This window comes from Papio anubis, chromosome 4, assembly GCF_008728515.1.
Source record: "Papio anubis isolate 15944 chromosome 4, Panubis1.0, whole genome shotgun sequence".
Taxonomy (NCBI): Eukaryota; Metazoa; Chordata; class Mammalia; order Primates; family Cercopithecidae; genus Papio; species Papio anubis.
Window position 1 is genome coordinate 25,971,708 of NC_044979.1, and position 26,957 is coordinate 25,998,664.

General features: G+C 47.0%; 1 protein-coding gene across 1 annotated transcript in view; it reads left to right on the forward strand.

Annotated features, from left to right (window-relative positions):
- The first annotated feature begins 217 nt into the window (after positions 1-217).
- The window catches only part of PLXNA4 (plexin A4), a 455,015-nt gene continuing 428,275 nt past the window's right edge, over positions 218-26,957 (forward strand). Inside the window, exon 1 of the mRNA XM_021936279.2 lies at positions 218-354. The gene's annotated coding sequence lies outside the window, so the exon portion shown is untranslated. The remainder of the gene's footprint in view (positions 355-26,957) is intronic.

Below are 26,957 nucleotides of genomic sequence, written 5' to 3' on the forward strand. Positions count from 1 at the left end.
CAGCCCCCGAGAGCCGCCGCCGCTGCTCAGACTCCGGGGTTGGGTGGAGGAAAGGGGTGTTCGGAATCGATCCCCATTTTCCGACCTTCTTGTTGGACATTACGCCCACCTTGGACGCCGCAAGAGGAGCTGTCAAGCCCCGCAGGCTCTGATTCGGCGCCCTCCGCGTTCCTCGGTTGCTCCTGGCTTCCCTGTGCCTCGGTGGAGTATTTGCGTTCAGGGCTGGGGCTGGAGGAGGCAGCCACACGCGCGCACACGCACACGTTCAGAGGAGGGCGAGAGGCAGCGGCATAGGCTCCATCTGCAGTGTCAATGCGGCGCTCCCGCTGAAGGAGGGAAACGCGGCGCGTCCAGGTAAGGAGCCGGCCAGCCGGGGAGCGGGGCCGGGCGGGCGGTGAGGGCAGCGCGGTCGGAGAGACCCGGCCCGGGTCGGCCCGGGAATCCTCGGTGCCCTGGAGCCAGCCCGCGGCACACGCACACACACACACGCAGGCACACACACAGATCCACACCGGCACACACGGCGCTCGAGCACCTGCCCACGTCCCACCTGGACGCCCGCGGAGGTGCAGCGGCCGGAGCAGGGATTTCCCGGGTGCGTTCTCCTCTCACGCTCCCGGACTCAGACTTCTCTTTCCCGGACTTTCGGGGTGGGATTCTGTGTATACCCGGCTCTGCCTCCCACCCGAAAAGGTTGAGGGAGCGATTTTTTAGCTCTCAGCCCTTTTCATCCCTAGCTGGGCTTTAAAACGGGAGAAGTCCTGGGAGGTCTCCGGAGACCCACCCAGTGTCATCGCGGCCCCGTGGCCTTTGGACACCCTGGGATTTCAACGGGAGACAGAACCACAGATATTCGGACGCCTATTTGGAGAGAGTGATGGCCCAACGCGTGGAGAGGAGGCCACATAGGCGGTTGGGGCTGCAGTTCTGTAGGGCGGCGCATATGGAACAGACACTGCGTTTCCCCAGTAAGAGGCAGCACAAACGCCTTTCTGAAGCGTGGCACTGCTTCCCCGGGAATGCGCCGAGATTTCAGACAGAAAGCGGCTTAAAGCATCGCCGCGTATGTTGCTTGTCTAGGGAAGGTACGGGGGTCATATCCTCCTTAAAAGGTATGACCTTATTCACAGCCTCAGTCCCTGCTTAGCAGCAAGCAGACAGGGCTTGGAGACACAGGACTTGGGTCCCCTCTCACCTCCCTACCCTTCCTTGGCACATGGGGCTGCCTTCCCCGGTGCCTCCGGCTGGCGAACACCTGTCACATGCCTTTCGAGGTGTGTGTCTGAGAAAGATAACTAGAAGGGGGAAGCACGAGGGGTGTAGTTCTCCAAAAGAGGAGGCTTCCCTCCCTCACGACCGCGGCGGGCGGCGGTGCCCACTGGAGGAGGCAAAGCATTCATGGGTCTGCCAGCGTCCCCCAGAGCCCAGGGCTGCTCCGAGTGTAGAACCACTCCACAGAAGCCCGTTCTTTAAGGTCCTATTTCCCGAAAGCATTTTCATTCTTGTTCTCTCTGGCTGGAGTTTCACAGGCTGCTCATTTTAACTTTTTCTGGAGGAGGTAGGAAGTGTCTGGGGTTCTAAGAGGCTTTTCCATAGTTCCCTTCTTAGGGTCTAAGAGCAACTCATTTAGGGTCTCAGTTGTCATAGGGTGAAGAACATGAGCTCCAAAATAAATTTGGAATTGAATATACATGTACAAGCTCCTGCGTTTCTGGAGCTGTCCCTTTGAGGTACCTTTCTGGGCAACCTGATCATATCATTCTCCCCCAGAACTGAATAAGCTTGTACCCTCTGTCCAAGATCATGTGTTCAGAGTATCCCACAAACCCACCAGTGGAAAAAATATGTTACAAGTCTTCCAGAACATGATGGGAGAGGAGCAAACATTCTTTTGAACAAGGAGGCCTCAGTGCTAGGCTCAGAATTTGGTTGTTTTTGTAAATCCCGAAGATGGGGGCTGAATGAAAGGGCTTTTTCAGCACCCTGACTCCGCTATTTCCAAACTTTTTTCAGCTCCTGCAAAGGTCTCTGGCTAGGTTGGGGAGAAGCGCAGACGCCCCGGGAGGGAGATTGTGTTCCCGCTGTGTGCTGTGTGAGCTGCCCTTTGATTGACTGAAAAGCGTAGATGGAATAAAGCAAATCTCTCACAATGGGGAGACCCCAGTAGGGGGAAGAAACCTTATTTGCTTTTTAAGCATGGTGGGCGTGTGCAGACACATACACACCCAAGATATATACCCACATGCGTTCTCAGAGTCTGGGTAAATGTGGTCAGCTCCCCTAGCCATGTGTGTCAATGGGGTCCACCTCTGTCTTCCGGGCTGTGGAAGAAATGGAACATTTCTCCCCACATGCCCCTCGAGGGCGTGGACAGGTAGGTCCCACCTACGTGTACAGCAGCACATGGTTTGCAATAGAAATAATGAGCTCCAGCAACAGTGGGTGCCTCCCAGGTAAACAGTCCCTCATGAGACCTGGAAGAGGCAAAGGGATAGGGTACAGGATCTTCCTGAAATGTCTGCATCTTCCCTGCAGACCTCCACTCCTTTCTCTGCTTTCCTCCCTACCCTCTTTCCTTTCTCATGTATTTGCAGCCTCAGGATCCATCATTTTAATGCAAAGCCAGCAGTCATTATGCTGGTTCTAAGCTAAACATCTGGGTTCAAACAATCTCCGCACTTTCTGCACTTAGCATTAGGTACCAATTTGGTTTCTAGGACAAGGCAGGCATTAATTAACATCTCTGTAAAGCGGAGTATATATCACGTTTTCCTGGCTCTCTTGCCCAGCCCTGGAGCATGACATGCTGTCATTCACCCTCTCTGCCACTCTTCTGTGCCCTTCCTTTTAAGTTCTCTGAGGTCTTTCTCACTGAGAAGGGATTCGCACTAGAAAAACTCCAGCCATGAATGCTTCTTTTCAGCAGACCCTCACTGCCTGGTAGATGGTGCTTAAGGCAGCTCTCCTGTGAGCACTAGGCGTGGGTCACCTGCAAGCTGCTCCTTCTTGCCCAATCACACCCTCCCGGGGCTCTCCTCTGTCCTCCCAGGACTTCACCCTGGATGCCCACCGGGACACTGCAGACATTTCTGGAGGACTCCAAGGCAGTCAACTTGTTTCCTTTCTCCTTCTCTGTGCCTTTCTGTCGCCTGCTGCTGCTACTCCCTGCAGACAGGGAAATCTGCATGGCAGAGTCTGCCTACATACACTTGGCCTCGGGATCCTTTTCATCACAATGAGGGCTGCTGGGAATGAAGTGGGGGCTTTCTAGGATGGCAACAGTCCTGAAGTGGGAGAGAGCTAAAGGGGCTGGGTCATTAACCGCTCTTGGTTCATAGTTATCATCAGGCTTTGATGCAAAGAAATCGCAGTGGATCTCTCTACTTCTAGCCAGCTAGGGGGCATTTCTTAGCTGCTTCTCCCCATCCTCACCTAGAGAAGGCATACGCAGACAATGAACATCAGAGACCTGTTGGAGTGACTCTGTGGTGGGTTACAAGGGGGCGGCAGCAATACAGAAAACACGACCGTGATCTTGGCTGTCATTAGACTATGCAACAGATGTGCCAGTGTCTCTTCTCTTCTTATTTGTGTCCGGCGCTACCCAATGTGAAACTAGCTCAGACCCTGGGCTATTGAGTAGGTTCATTTCCCTCCCTTGACACCTCCCTTCCTCTCCCTCCAACCCCCACTTCTCCGCCCCCACCATTTGCTAATCTACCTCTTGGCTTTGTGCGCACATCCGCCAGCCCATTCGCCCTCAAATTTGCGGCACTCCAAGAAATCAATATAACATGAATTTAACGACAGCTGGATGATTAAGTGTTATTTATATTTAAGAGCGGCATTTTAAAAAGACGTCTCACTAATAAATCAAACGGCTGTTTGGGAGATGCACATGATTAGGATAATTGGCCTATAGGCTCTATCGAGCTATGCTTGGTCCCCACAGGGCCCCGTGGACAGGACACTGTCTCTTTAAAAGCTGCAAGCTCCACTGCTCCCTCCCGGGACTCCCACCTGATCCCCTCTAGCTGCCCAGACTTTCTCTTTCTTCTTTCACGTTGTCCTCACTGCCCAGGCTGCACCATTCAAGTTGTAGTAGGAAGGTGGAGCCTGTAGGGAGACTGAAGGGGGCTCTGCTGCTAAGTGGTAAGAGATGGATCTTGAAATGAAAGACGGGCAGGGGTCCTGATTCCCACAGCCCAGGCCTGTTCCTGAAGGAGGAGGCTGCTTCCCTGCCTGGTATAGAGCAGCCTGGAAGAAAAGCTTCCCGAGTCCCTGTGTAAGTCGGTGTAAGCCCCCACACCCCTGCCCTGTCCTGTGGCATCAGCCTCCCAAGGGAAGAGGCTGTGAGGATATTAGTATTGGTTTCAGTTCTTGTAAAAACAATGGAATGAAAGATGATAATTAATGATGATGGTGGCCAATATTTATTGAGCACTCATTTGGGCTAGGCACCATTTAAGTAGTTTGCCTCATAACAACCCAGATAGGCTATTACAGTCCCCATTTCCTCCAGGAGGAAACTGAGATGCAGGAGGTTAAAGACTTTGTCCCAGATCACATAGCCACTTAGTGATGGAGCCAAGTCTCACTTGTGAGCAATCTGACCTTTCTCCTCATCACTGTGCTGGTTGCCTCCTTAGAATATATGTGTTCACTGTATTGCTGCCCCTTTGGGAGGTTTATGGGTGAGGGCTGGGGAGGAAGTTTAGAATATCTGGTCCTAGTCTCTTGCACTACGTCTGTGATACCAGGCAAATGTATTTATTCATTGAGACTCTATTTCCCCATGCATCAAGGGGGATGAGTCTTCTCTTTGGCTGTTGGTAGGTTATAAAATTGCATGGATCATTCTAGCAGAGTGCCCAGGTCCTGAGGGTGACTGTCACCTCATTTGGCAATTCCCATTTTCTCCCAGGAAAAAATAAGGAGTGAATGAACGAATTGAGTGAAGTCCCCATCTTTACTTTAGACTCTCTGAGGCTCCAATTCTGATAGGAGTCTAGTTCTCCCTGCTGACTGCTTCAAGTTGCTAGTATTGTGGAAACAGCACTTTCTCATTTTGTCTTTAAAGTAGCTGTGCAAGGTAGGTATTGTTTATTCCCATTTTGACAGCATAGAAACTAAGGCTGAGAAGAGAGTTTAGGTGAGATGTCTAAGGCCCCAGGTTGGTAAGGGATGGATGGTTTTTTCACTCTCGGGCAAAGATTCTTACCATTACACCACTCGCGGTAGGTGCTTGACATTTGTTCAGTCATGCATTTATTACTCCTAGAGTTTCTGACTTTAGGATCCAGAAACAGGGAAGAAATCTGTGCCTGGGGACATGATGCCATGCTGGGTGCCTGGATCCTATGGTGGTCGGAGCAGAGACTCATCAGATGTTGGTGCCAATGGACCATGTTGGGGGATAGCCATCCTGTAGCACTTAGAGGAATTTTGATAGGTCCCCATTTACATGAAGAAAATAATTCAGACCTGAGATGGTGCAGGCCTAGGCAAGGCATCAGGAATTATATCCTGATGCCAAAAGGTGTAGGTGTGAATCCCTGAAGGAGCCCATGGGCCTGGTTGGGTTCTGTCCCAATCCAAAGCCAGGGCTAAGCTCAGTCCCTCTGGTCCAAATGTTTTAGGAAAAATCCACAAGTGAGGCACTTTGGTTACTTGCTTTTTTTTTTTCTTTTTCTCCAAAAGACAAACTTTTATTCCATGCATTATTTCTTTGACTTCTCTACACTGTGAGGTGAGTGAAGGTTGTGTCCAACTTGAGGTGGCTAGAAGGGGTGTACCTGGAATTTTATCACCTCCTCTCTGAGGCAGCAGTAGGAATGAGTGGATAAAACACTGGCAGGTAACGTCCTGTGCACACTGAAACCAACAGGTGTTGGCGAGATCTCAGGCATCCTCTCTTTTCCTTCTGAGCTTGGATCTTCCCCTTCCCCTCTATGGTGTTTCCTCCATGAACCAGGATTCGCAACAGCAAATCGGATTTGGGGATGTTTTGTCACTCCAACACAAAACAGATCACTAGCTAAGAGGATAGAGCCTCCTCAGTCAATGCACTGAACATAGCCTCGCTGAATTAATTCCCAAGGTCTTACAGTGTAGAGTATTTTCATTATGAAGTGCGAGGAGAGAAGCAGTTGAGGAAGAGGTCACTGGAAATTTAGGAAAGGAAAACCATGGCAGTTGAAAGGCTTTCCCGGTCTTTGCTCAAGATCAGTTCCTTATCTGACATACTCACTGAACTCTTCTCGAAAGAGCACAGCTGGATTTCCCTTTTGGTAGTGTGGAGGCTCACACTAGAAGGTGAACCAATCATTCCTTGGCTTTGGCCCAGAGGCCAAGAGGAAAGAAATAAGCAAGGCATAGCTGGTGGATTGCTTCCGTTCTTGTGGCAGGGTTAGAGAGTGAGAGGAGACAGTAGCAGACTTTAGGATGTGCAACTGAAGAAGCAGCCTACCTGGAATGTCAGCTAACGTTGCTAGAGTCAGTTGGAGTTCATTTTCTTCCTCTCCATCTCAGACCTGCTTTCCTGAAAATAATACTTAAAATAGAGCAGAGTTTCCCAAAGTATATGCTGTGGGGGAGTGAATAGGCATTACATACAAAAAAGTTTCCACAGTCAAATAAGTTTGCAAAACCCTGGGTGTAAAGCAAAGCTAAAGTTACTCCTTGCTGCAGGACTTCTCAGATCCTTAATACACTCACATGGATTGTGAAATCACAAAAGTAGATATACTGTGTAGTGGACCTGGAATCCACTGAGAAACACTGAACTAAGACAGGCACTTTCCTATGTCTACTCTCAAATGTGAATAAAGAGGTGGCTTCTATGGTGAAAATTTCCACTGAACCTTTGCATTACATAAACCAAGTACTGGATTCTGGTGATTGTGTAAGCATTAGGTTCTCAAGCAGAATTGTGCCAAGCAGGTAGAGAGTCCACCTCTGGCCTCAGCATTTGCTCAGGCTTCTTCAGAGCCTATCCTGCCCCTTGTCTTTCCAAGGAAAGAGATGGCTACTTAGGCACATGTCCATTTTCTTAGGTTCCTAGATGATTCCAGTATGTCCCCTTGCTTAAAAACCACTGTTGTGGAAAAAGCTGGGCTTTGGATACAGATAGATGTAGAAAACTCTAACTAAAGCATCTTGGGAAAAATCATTTTATGTTTCAGTTTATTGTTTATAAAATGAGGAAGTTAGTCTAGATTGGTGATTAAACATATTTTAATATGTATACAGTGAAAGTCTTTGCTCCAGTGAAATTTTATGTGGAATTCCAATGCACAGAACAGATGCAAGCAGGACTGTTCTTGTCAAACCTATGGAGAGCCTGGACCTTGCCCCCTCTGCCTGTCTGTCCTTCACCCCAGTCACAGTCTGGGTTCCCTAGAAAGTAGAGCTCAAGGCAGAAGCTGTGTGTTACCACTTTATTGAGGGGTGGGGTCCTAGGGAAGCAAAAGTGAAGCAAAGGAGGAGAGGTAGGGAAGGAAGAAGAACAAATAGTGTGTTACCAAGCTGGCCCTGGCTTCCCAGTGAAAAGCAGCTGGTGGCTCAGTCACTCAGGAGGTATCCAGGGAAGCCTGGTGTGAACACTATATCTCAGAATAGTCTGTGGTGGAGAGGCACAGCCAGCAGTTAATCCACGGGTCCTTCTGGTCTGCTGTAGCTCACTGGTCACAGGTCAGCCCACGAGGCATCAGTCAACTCCTCTCACTTTGGGGTTGGGATACCAGGTCAAGCTAGAGCCTCTGTGGGTCAGGCCCTGAGGCTGGGGCTTCCTTGGCTCTCCCTGCAGTAGGTATGTCAGAGTTACCCCTGCAGGAGCTCAGCCTTTGCCTCTAAAGGAAGAAAAGACAGTAAGAACTTTAGGATCAGAGGAATGGCAGAAAGCATCACTGGGGCCTCTCTTGTCCATTAGATACTGACCCTGTCTTCCTCCCTAAATACATATGCTTGCCCCTAACCACTGATTGATGTGAGCAACTCACTGACTTAGAGACGTGGGTCTGCGTTAGGGCATCTGCCTGAGAGGAGCGGCTCCTAGAGGGTAGGGTCAGCCCCTGCTTCAAGGAGTGTCTTGTTTAGTCAAGAGCTCAATTCATGCTTTTTAATAATGGTGAAGAAGCTGCTACTGGCAGTGGCAATGATAACAAGGGGAACAGGAAAATGACTGCAGTCAGAATTGGGGTGGGGTGGCGTGATGTCAGGTGAGACTCTGCAGATTTGGGTAGATACATAAATTGGGAGTCTGGGATAATAGTTTCCATGCAAGGAACATAAAGTTCTTCAGAACAGAGTCAGATGGCAAGACAGGGCAGGGTACTCCAATTAGGAGTCCCAGAATTCACGAGTCTATGTCAACACTAGTCGACTACACTGTGGGTTATCCAGTTTAAACCCCAAATAGAAACCACATGAAGAATGGGTGCCAATCCGATATCGGGAGACTTTTCTAATGTTTTGGGACTTGTTAAACAACAGCAAGCCTTCCGCATAGTGGTGTGTGACTATCTCAGGGATGGCACGGCTGCTGGGAAGCAGGGAGAGGTCGTAATGACCTCTGCCACCCCCCTAGTTTTCAGAAATAATGAAAGCATTGAAATATAATGCAACAGGGGACATTTCTGCATAAACTATTTCCTGTAAGTCATTGCCTTTAGCTAGTCCTGCCCCTCATCAACATTTTTTACTACTCCTGTGCTTTGAAGTCCCTTTAGGGTCAGCCTGGGCAGAGGACTGATGGTCATGCTGTGCTTGTGACCTCTTTCCAGCTCTCTTGTCCATTAGATACTGACCCTGTCTTCCTCCCTGAATGCACTTGTCCCTAACCACTGATTGATGTGAGCAACTCACCGACCTAGAGACATGGGCCTGCATTAGGGTGTTTGCCTGAGAGTTGCAGCTCCCAGAAGGTAGGTCAGCCCCTGCTTCAAGCAGTTTTTGGTTTAATCAGTAACTCAATTCATGCTTTTTAATAATGGTGAAGAAGCTGCTACTGGCAGTGGCAATGAAAACAATGGGAATCATGTATTTCCTTATACTTTAGGTTGAGAGGGATCATTTCTTACTTCTTGTATACTCACTGCCCAACCCAGAGCCTATCTTACTGGAAGCAATGGATAAATATTTGCTGTAAAAATAGAAGGAATAAATGGAGCAGGATAAGGTGGAGAAAAATGACCTTAAACATATCAATACTAGGGAAGTGTGAACCAGGCTAATATGGTGGGTTCTTGCTCTGCAGCAGGGACAGAGCCAAAAGTCAGGCTGACTGGCTATTCCAGAGGATTCAGATGAATCCAGATGGGTGCAGGCTGAGCCCCTCAGTCACCCTCCAGCATCCTGGGTCATAATGGTCAGGGACAGGTAGGTGCAGTGCTATTGCTCATGGATGCACATGGAATTAAATTATTTCTCTCTGTGCAAAACTCACTATGGGTTTAGGCGCTGATAGATTTGGGGGGGAAGACCAAGCTGAATTTAGCAGAACATTCCAAAGACTAGTCTATAAAATCCTCCATGGAAAAAGCATTCTGTGACCAAGTAAGTTTTGCAAGCATCCTCTCTTTTGTCCTATTCACGGAGATGCACAAGGGTGAATTACAGGCGAAGAAGACCTGTTATTGGGAAACCTATTTATTCTTCGCCCACTGCTTTTCAGGTTATTGGGCCATGGGGATCCCTTTATGTGGGTGTATTTAAGCCTATTGATGTCTCCTGGAAAGAGGGTTCCCTAGAAAGGCATTTTGGGAGATGGTGGCCTTTAACCGGAAGCGTTCAAGTTTTGGTTTACTTCAGAGGTGAAAAAACCAGAAGAATGAATTCACTGTACTGATAAAATGGGGACTTGCAGGGACTTGTGGCCCCAACTTTCAGAGGCACTGCCTGCCTCTTGTCTTTGTCATTTGCTTTTGAGACTCCCAGAAATGACTGCGAATTCTCACAAAACTTTAGCGACCGTGGCCTTGCGATCTGCCTTCAGGTGTATATTTCATAAAGATACCATTTCGAGAAGTGTGAATGCCACTCTGACAGGTCTGTGGACATGTTTCCCACAAGTGGCACTTTTTGGTTGCACATAACAGATCAAGATGGATGTTTGCAAAATATGTGAGTAATGACATTCACCTTCTCAATTTTTTTTTATCCAGCTATACTTCTTGAATAAGAGGCTTCAATATAACTGACAAAGATAAGTGTTCTTTATCAAATTAACAAAGGAAGCTTGAGTTATTAAGACACATCTCCCTAAACTTTGGATGATTGAAACAAATTTTCTCTTGGGAAGAGAAAACTTTGCCATCCAAGAAAGGGCTGAGTATTTCTAATTAGACTGTAAATCCATGGTTTCCACCACTGGGTAGTGACCTGGGAGTGAAGTTAGGCATTTCCCATGGAAAGCATTTTCACCACCTGGCATTCATCTAACACAGTAATGATTGTGTATGTGCATGTGTGTGTGTGTGTGAGAGAGAGACAGAGAGAGAGAGTGGGAGTGTGTATGTGGGTTGGGGTAAAAGGGGGTACCCTCTCAGTGGTATTTGGGTTTGAATCACTTGGGGACACTGGTAATTCACGTGCCCAATTACAGGGCCCCCCCATGCTTGGTACAGGCACGGTCCTCCTTTCCAGAGTGAATAACAGTTGCTAACACACACTAACAAAATTCCCCTGACGCCCATTCATAAAGCGTTGCACTGGTGATTCTATCAGCATTAAACTGTTTGGTGACTGAGCTTAGAATTATAGGAATCAGAGAAATGAATTAGCAGTAAATCAAGTCCCAGCTGAGTTCGAACCCAACTGCAGTGAGTTTTAAATTAAAAATATCTTGCTATGATGAAGCAGTTGTAAGTCAAGCACTGGAGCTCTGTCGCTCTTGACTTTGGAGAAGTGTGGCAGCCACCCTTTGAAAGGAAAACCCTGACAACAGCTTGTATTGATTCCCAGCCATGCTGGGAAATTGCCACTTCGTTTCTTCTTCATAAACTGTTGACTTTCTTTTTTTTTCAAAAAAAGGAATCCTATTTGCAGGGATACAGCAGGGCTTTGGGAGGAAGACAGGTGGGAGAGGGCTCAGGCCCATGGGGGACTATTCATGGCATTCTCTTTGGTCCTCAGGAAGAGTCATGCTGAAGGGGAATCTGGGTCTGCGGGTGTCATGTGGTTTGTTTCCCTGCTCGGACCATATGTGATTCTTCTTTCTGGAGGATCTGTACAAAAACAACAAAGAGAACACTTCAAGGAAGCTGCAAGACTGTCGTGTTGCAGTGACAATTGCGGTATAATAGGAAATCATTTATGTAAGTTACAGTGCCCTCTGAATGGAGCTTGTCAGAAATGTGGCTACGGTCTTTCCAGGCCTATTTTTGTTTCTTTCTGCAAAATAATCCTGAGGTTTTCATTTTCAGAGCAATTGAAGAAATATTATGTACTGGCCAGGGAATACAGAAACTGAGCTTCTAATCCTAGGTCTGCTGAATGTCTTTCAGCGAGTGCCCTCTCTGGGCTAGGCCTCAATTTCTCCTCTTTAAAGCCAGGAATAAGCCCTTGCTGTTTCACACCTGCAGCCCAGGAGGTGAGGATGAATGTGGCCTTGCATATTAAAGAGTTGGGTGAGCATCAGAAGAAAGAGTCTATTTACACACAAGGTCAAAGAAAATCAAGACAAAGAGAATGAAAACTGAGCTTAGGCCTCTCATCACACCTTTATCAGCTCCCGTGTGTTTGCTGAGCTGGCGAGGAGGTATAAGTGATAAAAGCCACATGCAGAGGGTCAGAAAGGAGAATGTAGTAGGGATGGCAGGAGACAGTGGCAGGGGATGGTCAGTGCAGGAGTCCAGAGGCCTGGGTCCCCGGGGAGATCTCTATCCTGGCAGTAGTAGGTTCAATTGGGGACTGCAGAAAAAGAAAAGGGTTCGTAACATCCCTCGATGCCTGCATTTCACCAAGCTCCATGCACATATATTTGCATATTTTAGTAAGAGACGTTGATATGATGTTATGAAATATTTAATCAATTAATTGATCAAGCAATTAGTCAATTCGAGCAATATTTATTGAGTGCCTACTATGTGCTAGGCACTATGTGAGAATTTGTGTAGAGATGAAAGACCTACTTCTGCCAGGAGGGAGTTCATGGCTTAGTGTGGACACAACGTATGTGGGAATAGAGAATTTACATGCAAATGCAGGCATGGGAAGTGAGAGATTGGAGGCATGAAGAGAGTGCTCTGGGAATAGGAAGAGAAAGCACCTAATCCTGGGAGGGTGAGACAGAGAGAGGATAATGAGGATGAGGAGAAGGAGGAGGAGAAGGAGGAGAAGGAGGAGGAAAAGGAGAAAAGGAGGAGGAGGAGAAAGAGGAGGTGGAAGACGAAGAGGAAGAGAAAGAGGAGGAGGAAGAGGAGGAGAAGGAGGAGGAGGACAAAGAGGAGGAGGAGGAGAAGGAGAAGGAGGAGGAGGAGAAGGAGGAGAAGGAGAAAGAGGAGAAAGCAGAGGAGTAGGAGGAGAAGGAGGAGGAGGAGAAGGGGGAGGAGGAGAAAGAGGAGAAGAAGGAGGAGGAGAAAGAAGAGGACAAGGAAGAGGAGGAGAAGGGAGAGGAGAAAGAGGAGGAGAAAGACGAGGAGAAGGAGGAGGAGGAGGAGGGGGAGGAGGAGGAGAAGGGAGGAGGAGGGAGAAGGAGGAGGAGGAGGGAGGAAGGAGGAGGAGGAGAAAGAAGAGGAGAAGGAAGAGGAGGAGAAGGAGAGGGAGGAAGAGAAGGAGGAGGAGGAAGAGGAGAGGAGGAGGAAAGGAGGGAGAAGGAGAAGGGAGGAGGAGGGAGGAAGGAGGAGAGGGAGGGAGGAGGAGGAAAGGAGGAGAAGGAGGAGGAGAAGGAGAGGAAGAGGAGGAAGAGGAGAGGAGAAGGAGGAGGGAGGAAGGGAGGAGGAGGAGGAAAGAGGAGGAGGAAGAAGAGGAGGAAGAGGAGAAAGAGGAGGAGGGAAGAAGAGGAGGAGGAAGGAGGAGGAGGGGAAGGAGGAGGAGGAGAGGAGGGGTGGAGCGGATGGAAGGGAATTAAGGGCAGATCGTGGGAGGAAGCAGCACAGAGAGGTGAGAGCACAGCCCTCGAGGTCTGCAGGAGTTCAAGGCAGAGGTGGGAAGTGGGGCAAGGGGCAACATGGCAGAGGCTGCACCAGGAGCAGTATCAGTGTCCAGCTAAGGGATTTATCCATCAGGCAGCAGTCAGGCCTTGGGGATCTCCAGGAAGAGAATCAAGACCAGATTTGTACTGTGGCAAGGTTAAGCAGGGGCCACGTGGAGAATAACTGGAAGTGGGCTATTGCAGTAAATCAAAGCATCCTGAACTGGGGCTGATCAAAGGTGGTGGCAAAGGAGAGAAAGGGGCTGATTTGAGAAGTACATCATAGGAGTTAGCGCTGACAGATGGTGGATATGGTGGTGAAGGTGGTGGGCAGCAAAGAACGGTCAGTGGGGCTGCCCTGCAGGTGTCCTGCCTAGGCGGCTGTGGGAGATGATGCCATTCATGGAGCTGGAGAAATCTGGACTGAGGCAGGTTGTGGGGGAAGTGGTGGGGCAGGAGTACTGCATTCTTTTCTGGACAAGGTGAATTGAGGCACATGTGGATTTGCAGGTGGACGTGACCAGGAGGCCGGTGGATACAAGGCTCTTGTGTCCCTGGCAGCTTCAACTTCATGCTTACCTAGTGCTGTTTCCTTCTGGACCCAGTTGCAGACTTAGGAGTTCCTTTTGGGATCTGGCAGAAACTTGACAAAGAAGCTAGAAGATCCACACAGAGATTCTTTCATTTTTCAAGTAGTTCATGTTTCGATGTAAACATACTGTCTTGGACAATGTACTTGAAATTATTCTGAAAGCATCCCAAGTATTCACCTTCCCTTAGGAGAATCCCACTACTTTCCAGTGGAAAAAGAACGATCCCTGGAGGTTGAGTAACACCCAGAGTGCTACTTATGGAGCAAGCTTGGAACAGAGCACACCTGGGCCACTGTTCTGCTTGTTCCCTTCCTTGGCGCATGCCTCCAACTTCAATGAGTGCATGCTCAAAACAGTATGGTCTAGGGAAATGAACTCCACCATGAACTAAGAGATTGGTGATTAAAATATTGACCTTGCCCATTAGGAATAATGTCCCGTTGGCCTAATCCCACATTCTGGGAGGTAGGACAAAGTCTGCACAATCAAAGCCTGCAGGTAGTACCTGGCCGCTACATAGGGTTGGCTTGGTCCAGGAGTGTCAGGTGTCAAGGAAAAATTTTTATGATTGGAATGCCATTAGGTGGGGCAATCCCTCTCCAGGTTCTGCCCCCTGTTTCTTATATCTTTGCTTCACACATCTATGATGAAGGTATTTTTAAAATACCAGACACAGTCTAGGGCTTAGTAAAACTCAAGCACTATCTGTTCTCTCTCTTTCCAATACATGGGGAAAAATGAATGGATTAGCATGTTAGTGACAGATGCTTTGCATTTTGCAGGGGAGCTTTATAATTTAGTGGTCTTCATTTGTTGTAGGAGGTGTAGACATGGGCTCCTGTGTTCCATTACCGAGTGCATGCCATAGGAACTGCAGAGAACAGGCCATTGGTTTGAGCAGTGCTAGAGAGAGATATACCCAACCCCTTCAAGTCTTCCCAGATGCTTTCAGCCCTCTGTGCTGCTGTGGAAGGTAGTGAGACTTGGGGATGGGGAGAGGCCCGAGACAGTGCTGGGCCTCTGACTAGCCCAGGCATCATTTAGACCTGTTCTTCCAGACTGAGGGACCCCGGGAGTTCAGGCCCAAAGAGTGTCTTTAGCTGCAAAATTGCAGTGCAACATCAAGTGAAACGATGGATCTACCCTCTTCTCTGGATTACTTCTGGGTGTCTCAGAGCTGCTAATAAAATTGGCTTGTGCTTTGGGCTGTCTTGTGGGGAGAAACGGGGGGCAGGGGTAAGTGTTTTTGAGCTCTAACCTTTCAAAAACCCCACAGAGGTGGCAGGATTTCTGTTCATTCCTCCTCACGCCTCTTTTCCCAGCTCTTGTACATTATATCAACTGCTCTTGGCATGTAATAAATTTATGGAGCTGCACTTTTAGTCTCAGGGAATTTAGCAGCTTCTCCCAGTTTATCTGGTGGCACATTGTTTCCTTACTAGGAGGCAGAGGGCAGGGCCTGGGGCTCTAAGAAGGAAAGTAACCTAACCGCAGTGATCTGTGGTCAGCGCTGGAATACAGCAGTTGACGCCACGGGGGGTGTCCTTGTTACATCCCGTCACCATGCCCCTGTCCACTGCAGCTGAAGCCTTTGGGATTGGTGAGCTGAGCCCTCTCCAAGGCTGTCTCAGAGCCTGCAACAAAGGTAGGGAATCCCTACGCTTTCCCCTTTTCTTGTACCACCTTTTTACATTTCATTTTAGAGACTACCTACTGACCTGAAGGCATCAGATGTCCTCAAAGGGGCTGCTGGCTTTATGCTTGGATGAGAAGATCTAAGAAAGGAGGCAAAGGCAAAAGAGGCAGGATACTGACCATGTGCATGATGTCAAATTGGACAAAGAATCTTGGCTGTCATTGGCTCCAGGCCGAGTGTTGGGGGTGTGGAGCAGAGAGAGTGAGCTTTGCTAAACCCAGGCCTAATTGCATGAAGTTGCTGTAGCTCATTTCACTCTCCTTTGTTCCTTCTCCCAGGACTTAATACTAGCAAGACCGAAGCCTTCTTGGCAAATACTTAAAAATAAACTAATTAAATAATTTTTCTAAACTGTATTTATATTTCTGGCAATCATTATTGAGTGAAATGGTATTTTATTTACATCTAGGATTTGCGGCAATGTAATAGAAGTTCTCTTGTTTTAATTTGATGATGCTCATTTTTGGAATGTTCTAAAGAGCGTTTATAAAAAAGCTTACAGAATATCACATGACCAAATATAGAAAATTCGCTTTGAAAATATGTCATTTCTCCAGCACATACTGTTTTGAAAGAATGGCATTTTCACTTAAAACTTATATTTGAAAACTTAAAAATATTGCTAGGCATGGAACAGCATGTTAACCAGGTAACAAATTTTACAAGTAGACTTAGCCACATGCCAGGTCTGGGCATTTTTGTGTGCAGACAGTAGTATACAGAGAGACTTTCTGAAAACTCAGCCTGCCAAGAATTTCCTGGTAATATATGATTTATTGGCTTGTATTTTCAGTATTTATATCTCATATCCCCACTTAATTGCAAGCTTCTTGAAAGCAGGTATTGTCTTAGACACATTTGCAGTTCCCTTTGGACCCAACATAAGGTTATTTGATTGTCTCTCTCTCTCTCCCTACCTTAAACTTGGTTTTCTGAGCTTGAAAAGAGAAGTATTTGAATGGTCGGACAGTAGAGGGCATACACATCCTGAAACAGCTGTGGATCTACAGGAAGTGGGAAGTAGCTTCCTGGGGAAGTCTGCAGGCAGTGATGTCCATGTTTTGGTGTTTATTCTTCCATATGATTATCATTTTTCACCAGCTGATGGTAAACAGAGCACCTAATGAGTTGGTCTCTAGACCATGGATGTACCATATTGCTTGGTGGGCACAGAGGAGCTGCAGATAACATCCTTTCCAAAATGAAAACTCCATTAAACTTGGCTGACTTCCTGTTGTCTTTGGTCAAAAGGTCCAAAGGTTTTGCAAAGGTGAAAACTTAAAAAAAAAAAAAAAGGTAAATTCAAGGAAAATTCAAGGAAATAAAGAGATTTTTATTCAAGGGCACACACAGTTGCTCCTTGGTAATTGATTGCCTGTCTTTATGTACCCCCTCCTCCCATTTCCTCCATCTTCTGTGAAGAAAATCTTAAGTTGTAGGTTTTGATAAACTCTCTTCCCACCTCTTTTGTCTGAGCCAAGCATCCTGGCTGTGCTGGCAAGTTGGGAGCCTTTGCAGGGGATGGGAACAACTCAACTTCAGTAGCACGTGATAGAGGGCTCTTTCTCTTTTAACTGCTTTGCACATTGATGCAGAGCTCATTGCTGCTCATGGTACAGGTAGGTCTGACTCCACATCTCATTTTGTGCAGGTCACCATTTACAGGAGGTGTAGATAGCAAAGCCCAATGTCAAAATTCATCCGCATGGCAGGGTTTCTGGGCAGCCCTTTAAGATCTTAGGGCAGCCCCCATCCCACTGCTGGTTCATAACCAGTGGGTCTCTAAGCTTCTCCCACCCTCATTATATGTGTGTCTTCCACAACCTTCTTCCACCTGGTACTTTATCCATTAATATTTTTTGAAGCCTAAAATTTGAATTTTTGTTTGTCACATTCAATTTCTTTTAGGGGGTCCAGTTTTGACCTGTTTCAGGCTGCTAAGATAGTCTTAAACTTTGTGTCATCCTCATCAATGGGTTGAGCCCTACTCTACTATTAAATGACTTCTCTCATATTATCTCATTTGACCTTCACAAGTCCTGGAATCTGTCAGTTGCAAATTTGACAAATGTGACTCTCAGTCTTCATTCAACTTACTGATAAAAGTATGAAACAGCACAGCACCAAGGACAGAACCCTTTGACGTGGCATTTTCTGAAGAGCTTCACTTTTGGGTTGGACAAATAACCATTGATTCACTTTCTTTAGGCTCCAGAAGCAGGGGAGCACCCAGGACCCAGGATAGACTTTGGAGGCAGACAGATCTGGCACTGCAACCCGACTTATGCCAAATTGACCACGCCCAATGGGCAGATTATGTGGGGACTCATTTCCAGTGATTATAGGCAGGTGAGAGCTATGGGCCTTCTCCTCCACAACCTTCCTACAAAAGCAAGTTGCAGACTCAATTCTACCCTACCTACCATTCTTTGTTAGTAACCAGGCACAGAAATAGCCATACAGCCTGTTTTTGAAGCTCAGTGTGGATCCTGCTCTCTGCCTCATCTAGTGTCCCGGGAAGGGTCTCAAGATTTGCTGATATAGCGGATCACCTCAACCCTGCAGGTGGACAGCCAGAGGGCACAAGGGGCATGCAGTAGGCAGAGGCTCCCTCTCTGGCCCCAGGGTGTAGTAAAAATATTGTCAGTTTCTGCAAGTATCAGGAAGTGAGAAAGTTTGAGAGGCACTGACTTAGTAACTCTGACAAGTTTATTTCAAGGAAGATTTATTTGAGGCAGATGTGGCAATGTGGTTGCAGGTTTTGGCTCACCTTCTAGTGGGATTAGAGGACAGCATCCTTTGAGAGATGAAATAGACCCTAGTAAGACCCCTAGGCCAAGAATGGAGCCACAAAGGGCTCTAGGCTTGCCAGATTCTTGTGCCCAAAGGGCAGAGATGCCTGGATGGCATTTCTAACCAATTATGCATATTCGACACTGCTTAATTTCTCGTTGATAAATTGTTTCCAACATCTCTTATGCATTTTAACAAACAGTGTAGACTCTGATGCAAGGCTTTCAAAGGCTAAGTCACCGGCCCTGGTTAGTTACAATACTTCAGATGTTGACTAACCATCCTTGGGTGAGGATTGGAACTAACTTATATTATACCACTCTGTTTAAGCTGGCGCATTTTAAAGTAATTTACAGACATCATCAAGCCTTGGCTACTCAGCTGTGTGGCTGAGTATGTTACCTGTCTTCTCTGTTGTTCAGTGTCCTTATCATTAAAAGAATAAAATAAGGGACTACTCTAACAATTAAGTGACATAATACATGGGAAATAGCTTGCACACTGCTTGACACATATTAAATGCTCAATAAATGGAGAGGTGATATTATTGAAAATTGTTGCCTGTTCTTCAGATTCCTAAAGCTTGTCAGTTCTACTACTTGCCACCCTGTGTTGGATTAAAACACTTCAGTTTTCTTGGTTTATAAATAGTCACATCTGTTTCTAACACTGGGCTTCAACAAGTCTACTGCCTTGAGGTTCTATAAGCAAATGGGAAGGGAAGAAGAGCAGGTGGCTGGTCCCATTGCATTAATTCTGGCTCTCTGTCAGAGTATGACCTCTTAAAAAAAGATTTAAAAATATTTGTAGGGATTCCTTTATTTTTGGAAGACTCCGAATTTTCTGAGTCTAGATTTAACAGCCACATTTATATATTCAATCTGTGCTCAGATCAGCCATCCCCATGTAAACATGTATTATTTTTATAGGACCTGGAGTGATATCTTAGATAATGTGCTTTCTTGCCAGGCCATGGTAATAGTTAGGTTTTTTGTTTTGTTTTATTTTGTTTTTCAGGTTTACCACCCAAGACTCTGAATTTGGTGTAGGGAGAGCAGATAGGAGACTCTTGGCTCAAAGCAGTGGCTAACCATTAGTGAGTAATTATTGCCTGGAGCCTACCTGATAATTATGCCAAGCATTGCAGGATGGGGCATCTGCTAATGTTTGCCTGCAACAAAGTCAGAAAACTGAAGTGGTCCATCAGAGACCAGAGAGGTGTGTTCAGTGTACATGTTATTTGCATACTTGGATGTCCTCACCTGCCTTCAACAGGGTATATTTATGAGCACAGCCCATCTCAGCTGTCTTCGGCCCCAGGCCCTGGTTTCCTGGAAAGACAGCCTTAAACTGGCGAGTAAGGGCCTCTGGGATTCTCCTGTGTGGTTTTCATCATGTACAGCCAGCCAGCCAATCAGAACCCTCTGCCCTGAGGCATCCTGGTTCAGAGCATGCTCGATTCTTCCAGGCACCTTAGCTTTGAAATCAGTGAAATCTCTGCATGATGACAAATGATTAAGCTGGAAACATTGCATTATTCCCAGCAACACTCTGGCTGAGAGAGGAAAGAACCACTGGTTGACTGTGGAGAAAGGTGATTTGCCACTGTGGAGAGGGAACAAAAGCTCTGAGAGTCTGGAACCGGAGTGTGTCAGTATATTTTGAAGATGATGAGACCTCTGTGAGCAGAGTCCTGCTCTGGGCTTGTGGAGATGGTCTTTCCACAGCATAGCACATCATGGGGAGATTTTCCATTGCTTCTCTGTCCCCTAAAGGAAAAGGGGCACCTCATTGTTACACTGTTCCCCCAGGGTCCTTGTCACTGCCATCCTCTACTGTTCAGCCCATCTACAGAATGCAAAAGAGGGGCCAGATATTCTGTGCCATTGCTTGAGTGTGTGTCCTGATATTTTTGGGTTGAAAATAGTCATATATCTATATCTATATCTATCTCCAAATGGGTATCCTTAGGCAAAATTGAGAAGTAGTTGAATTTTGCCCCAAGTACTTGGGTATCTCCTTTCTATCTCTCTTTCTTTCTTTAGACAGGGCTTTTGGCGCTATACGCTGTAGTGTGTATACCTGTGAGCTGGGAGCAAATAAGGGCTGAGAGTCTGCTCATGTTTTATTGGCCAAGGCTTGGTGTATCTCTTTGCTCAGGAAGGGCTGCCCTTTTCTTCCCCCAAGATGCCTTCTGTTTACCAACTTCTGTTTACCAAGTTCTGGCCAACAAGAGAGGACAGCACTCCCTAATTCTCAGTAAATAGCCATGTAGACCAGTGGGGACCCTGCTGTTTGCACCCTCTCCACTCTCTTCTGTTTAGCCTTGGGCCACAGAAAAACAGAGGTGATGGAGGAGGTACACTAAGGTGTAAGTTGTTGAAAGAGAAAGCATGATGCTTGACCCAAAGAAACCATGTTCCAATGGTGGACTTTCAGGATGTCAGTGGAGGGAGTAAGATGTGGACTGTGCAGGGGGGCTTTGCTAGAACCTCTCAAACCAGACAGGAAGGTCCTATGTGTGGTTATTCTCTAGGTGCCTGTGCTTCAGATTGAGCTCAGGGACAGCTGTCTCTGGCCCCTCTTTTGCATTTAATTTTCATGTACCCTGCCAGGAAGCTCTCCCCCTGGGCTGATGACTGTCACCCCTTGGCTTTTCTGATGGGTCTGGGGAACCTTTTCTGATGGGTCTGGGGAACAGGGAGATCCTTCTGACTGTGTTATGAGCCTCCTGGGGGCAAAATACCATTCACAGTAATGTGGAAAATAGCCTAAGGACTGCTGAGAGCTGCCTCCTGCCATGTCCCCCCACTTCCTTTGTGTGTATCCTCCCTGTCATTCCAGGAAATGCTGACCTCTGGGTGAGCAGGTTGCAGGCCACGCCTGGGGCTGGCAGAAACATATCTCAAGAGGCATCTGCGAGGCTTCCAGATCATCCATGAGTGGATGCCGCGCAAGAGCTAAGGTCCGCCCAGAGAGACTGGCTTTTCCAGCAACCAGAATTAGGAGGAGCTTCAGTTTCATGGCATGGGAGCCCACAGCACCCCAGAATCCTGAGCCAAGCATTCTAACTGCTAACAAGCCAATCTCCTGCCTCCTGGCAGAATCGCCCCTAAGAGGGCTTGTGATAGGCAGTACTGGTCCCAAGACAAAATTATTTTTTGAGTTTCTTTTATCCTAACACAACTTCCACTTCAACTAGCATCACTGAGCTGGCTTTGGGGTGAGGGTCTCAGGCACTGAATTGATTTTATACAGAAGGGCATTTCTCCTGATATTAATCTTTAGGGAAATGAAAGCCTACTTTTATTCTGTCCAGTATTTTGTGGTCCAAAGCAGGTGTGTCTCCAGATGAAGGAAATGGAGTATCAATGCTAATTTGAGATCCAATGAGCAGTGGCTCAGGTAATCAGATACCACTTCAGCTGGAAACCTCACACCTGCAGAAGGACTTTTTCTTCTCACCTTCCAGAGCCTTCTAGCTATGAGGTGTGCTACAGGAAATTGGGAGCTGATGAAGAAGCGGGCTGCCCCATTCCCACTCCCAGGGCTGCCTGTAGAGAGTCCAGGCCCTTCACTTCCCAGTGCCTACCATCTTGGGGCAAAGGTACTTACAGCTACTGCTTGTGAACCAGAATTTCTGAAGTGGGGTAAGACTAACAAAGAGCCCCAAACAGATAACTCCCACTGTGGCTTCTTTTTGACCAAGTGGTTGCTGAGAACTAAATCAACTCTCCTAAGTGTGTTCTTTCTCAGTATTTTAAATCAAGGTCTAGGAGTCAGGGCTTCAGCACTGAGGTTCCGGGTAACTCTGCCAGCTGTGATCCTGGACACCATCTCTGAATGGCTTTTCATGCCCCAATTAATGTCTTCCTTGCTCATCATATTAACTCTCACCAGGAGCTTTCCTGTCAAAGGAAGGAGGCGGAGCGAGCACTTAGCTTTTCATCTACTGTCACTTCGGCTGCATCTTGGCTGCACGTGCGGCATTGATTTTACATGTCCCTCCTCAGCAAACCTGCTAATAAGATTATTTTCCTTCCTCTCCTTCCTCCCACCCCCTTCAACCTGGCCCCGACTCCTGGTCAGACCTTGATTACATGTCTAATTGATTCCATTCAGCTATTTATTAATACACTAATTAGTATGTTCATTTAAAGGAGAGTGACACCGCTTTTTAAAAATAGATGTACAGAGGTGTAGGTTAATGGAAATCTCTGTTTATTTAACATAGATGTCTGGTGTGAAGAGGATTAGTTTTGGATGTTAAAAGGACACAGGGGTTTTTCTGGGGCTTAAATCACTTTAGCTGACAGTCAGAAACACCCTTTGAAAGGTGACACCTAGAATCGTGTTTCATTTTCCTTCAGTGATCATAGATACTCCAGTATTGGGGTGGGGAAACTAGAGGGAACTGAGAGGGTACAGTACAGGCCTGGTGGTATTAAGTCTTTTGCAGACAGCTCTGATTGTGTATGGGGACTGGCTGGCTCTTACAGCCTCCAGTGAGGTATACTCACTACTCTGGCTGTAGGACCTGACTGGCATTTTGTAATGAAAGGTTTGTGAAGGGAAAAGCAGTGCTTTTCTATTATAGACTTGTTCTTTTTGTTCTTGAGTTGCTCACTATTAATCATGGCCAGTTAATTCTGTAACAAACCACCTCAGTTCAATATGGGTTAGTATGTGGGGGGATTTTGCTCCATGCAGTCATTCAGGAGCCCAGGTTCCTTCCATGTTGTGACTCCACTATCCTGTTGAGGGCTTCTCAATTTCCCACTGGCTCTTCTGTATCTGGTCAAGAGAGAAAGGAAGAGAAAATGTGTGAAGAAAGCTGCTGAGTGCTCTGGGGACCTGGGTGTGCACCTAAGCTCTCTGTCTCCAAGTTCGGTGTGCTGGGACTGCACTTTGAGTGTTGGGGAATTGTCAGGAGGCTGCTGCTGTGGTCCAAGGGAGAAATGATGAGGACTGGGCCTGGGGTACTAAATGGAAGGGAAGGCAGAGGCCCAGAAGTGGGTCTTGGTGAGAACTAGATGAGGCAGCTGAGGGGCACGGAGGACTGAGTGGGTGCTTGTGCTCTAGCAAAGGAAGAGAATGCAGGAAAAGGAACAGGTATGGAAGAACTGATGGGGCCTGTTTTTGAGGAGCTGGGTTTGAAGTGTCTATGGGACAGCATGGAGATATACTGGGTGTGTGAGTGGCCAGGAGGTCAGGGGGAGACCAGGATTAAGGTCTGCACTGCAAATTGGATGAGGGGCTATAGGTGCAGATGTGGTCATTGCAGCCCAATGGGGTGGGAGGACTATTAGGGTCGTCAGCAGCAGAGGAGCTGGACTCTTCCTTTCCTCCTCCCACTGAGTCTTTCAGACAGAAGCCTTGAGGGAGAGGAGGACGGGGGAGGTTAATTGTGTATAGCAGACCTCGGTGCCTTGCAAATACAAAATAAAGTCATATTTTGGTTAAAACTCAAATTATAATGATTTTTTAAATTAGCTGAGCTGCACTCAGATCCTCTTTAAGTGTCTACTAATTGCCTCCTGCAGCTGAAGAAATGCTGACCCCTCCCTCTCATTGCTATTTCTCCCTGTTATTCCAAGCCTGGAAGAAGTCCTTCCCCAGATTCCTTCCAGCACAAAGAGATCAGGCTGTATGTTTGAATATAACTTTTCTTGATGGGTCGAGGGTAATAAAGGAAACACAGAGAGTAACTTAACACTTCTTCAAAAGGTAGCCGCTTAAACCTGTCCTCACTTGTGGGTACCTCATGCCCCACTCCTGGGCATCCTGCTCCCTAGAGGAAGGGCAGGCTCACCACCATGCTGTGGGGTCGGGGGTACTCTGAGTTGCAATGAAGACCCACATTCCAGCCCTCATTGTCTTCCTAGGGAACGTTCACTTCCTTCAGGGTAAACCTTACCCTTGGGCAGCAGGTGGGGTATCGCCCTAGCCTTAAGGCACCCAGAGAGCAACCACAGCAGAACAAGGTTACAACCCCAAAGTCTGGGTTGGTGCTCCAAACTGCAACTGGATCCTGGGCTCAACCTCCACCTTCTTGTAAAGTGAGGATCTCACCCACCTGCGCTGTCTCCTTCTGCCTAATTTTTAAACTATAGCTCTACCTCTCTTTACCTAATGTTCAAACTGTGGTTTGAACTATAACTCATCTGCCGATCCACAAAAATAAGCTGAGCATTCTAAAGTCATTTTAAGAATAAAATCCCAACCCCCATGCTGTTCCCCAAACAAACAAACAAACAAACAAACTCACCCTAAGGAAATATTAAAGATGTAGCAGTAACTTAACCCAAATAGCAATTGACATGACTGCTGAGGAATCCTCCCTGCATTTGATGTACTTTGCCATTTTCCAGAACACTAAAGAGGGTAATGGCTCAGGCAAATGACCCTCCCAGGAGCAAGGAAATCTGTCCCCAGGAAGATTTTAGGATCCACTCACTTTTAAGGTTTTTCCTGCATTGATGGTTCCAGCTTTCAAAAATCTTGGGAGGGTCCAAATGTATCAGTGTCACCGGGGTTGGGACCCAGGATTTTTTTAAGTTCCCCAGGTGATTCTCATGAGTAGCCAAGTTCGGAATAATTTCCAGTGTCTGAACTAAGTGGTTCAGGTCCTACCAAGACACCTCAAAGGGTGTGAGTAGTTAATCAATAGTTTGCACGAGGGAAAATTAGGTTCCCTGGGATTCCTGTTTTCTTAGGTGGGATAATGATAGGGGTGTTATCGGAAAAGGGTCCTGATCCAGACCCCAACAGAGGTTTCTTGGACCTCACACAAGAAAGAATTCAGGGCAAGTCCATACAGTAAAGTGAAAGCAAGTTTATTAAGAAAGTAAAGGAATAAAAAAATGGCTACTCCATAGGCAGAGCAGTAGGATGAGTTGCTTGACCAAGTATACTTACGGTTATTTCTGGATGATATGCTAAACAAGGGGTGGATTATTCATGAGATTTCCGGAAAAGGGGTACAGATTTCCTGGAACTGAGGGTTCCTCCCTTTTTTAGACCATATAGGGAAACTTGTGGATGTTGCCATGGCATTTGTAAATTGTCATGGTGTTGGCGTGAGTGTCTTTTACCAGGATACTGTATTATAATTAGCATATAACGAGCAGTGGGGATGACCAGAGGTCACTTTCATCACCATCTTGGTTTTGGTGAGTTTTGGCCAGTTTCTTCTCCACATCCTGTTTCATCAGAAAGGTCCTTATGACCTGTATCTTGTGCCATCCCCATCTCATCCCATGATTAAGAATGCCTAACCTTCTGGGAATGTAGCCCAGTAGGACCCAGCCTCAGTTTACCCATCCCCTATTCAAGATGGAGTTGCTCTGGTTCAAACACCTCTGACAGGGGTACATTTTACTCTGCAAACTAAGAAATAACAGATTAAGGTTTAATAGCTATGTTGGGTATTTATTGGAACTTTTAGGAGAAACCTTGGTCTTGGTCTTGGATGAGAACATGCCTTACCTTGGGTCAGAGCACATTTCTCTTGGCCCGGGGCTAGGAACCATTCGTCTCAGACTGCCTGGCAGCCTGTCTCACTGTTATCAGTGTTGTCTACCTCCAAGTCCCACTCCTGGGCACTCTCCACCAAGCAAAACCCCCAAATGCATACAAAATGGTAGGACATTTTTTAAAAAGCAAATAAATAACTACCTTACTTGCACTTGAAATTGCCCTAGGCTCATCTGCTTGTCATGAAAGTCCTTTCTCAGTCTTCTTGCAATAAGAATTAAACTCTACTCTGTTGATTTGTGATGAGGGCTAGGGGAGTCTAGAACTCCGCTTCCTACTATGACAACTAAGTGCTGTTTGACAAGCAGGACTCTCCAAACCCCTTACCAACCCCACCGGATTTGGGACGTGGCATTCCTAGAAACTCTTTTGAGGCTTTCCAAAGCCAGGCTTTATCTCTCTTCACTCTCTCCCCACTTGCAGCCCTGGAGTGAAGCCACCAATTCAAAGGGCTCTGTGTGGCTGGGTGTTTTCTTCGGTTTCACGTTTTGTTCGACAGCATTAGATCTGCTCGTGTTCAGACTCCCCAGGGCCTGTGTGTGCGTCACTGAAGGCTTTCTGTCCTAATTTGGTCATAGTGGTCTTGGGATCTGTAGTTGTGGCTACAAAGAGAGGTTCTGCTTTCTTGCCATCCCCAGGGCTCTTTTGCAAGCTGCTACATGAAGCTGAAATACAGAGCAGTCCAAAGAATAAAAATCTAGGCCACCAACAAACTCTTTTTTTGCCTCCACAGACCCCGATTTGATTCTCCCGGTAGGTATATTTGTGGGGTTCTGATGGCTTTGACTGCCTCCCTGTTTTCTCTGTGGTTCTGGTTTGCCTGGCTGTTGGAACGTCTGTCCTTTGATACTTCTGCACAGTAGGCCAGAGTTGGAATCCCTGGTATAGTTCTGCACCCTACCAGGATGTCCCAGGAGGAGCTCCAGACAGCTCCCAGCCTCTCCTCTTGACTCCTACTACCCACTGTATCCGTACTCATGCCTGCATGCACTCAGGAGCATTGTAGCAAAGAAATAGATGCAACCACATTGGCATGGAGGGGATGCTTGTTAAGTAACATACAAAGACCTAGAAACTTAAGCAGAGATGTGGGTGTGGGAAGGTTTAAGAAAGAACATACTGTAGGCTTCAAGGTAAGGACTCCAAAATCAGATTAAAGTTCAATTCACATCCCACCACTTTGTAGTTTGGGCAAGGTACTTAAATC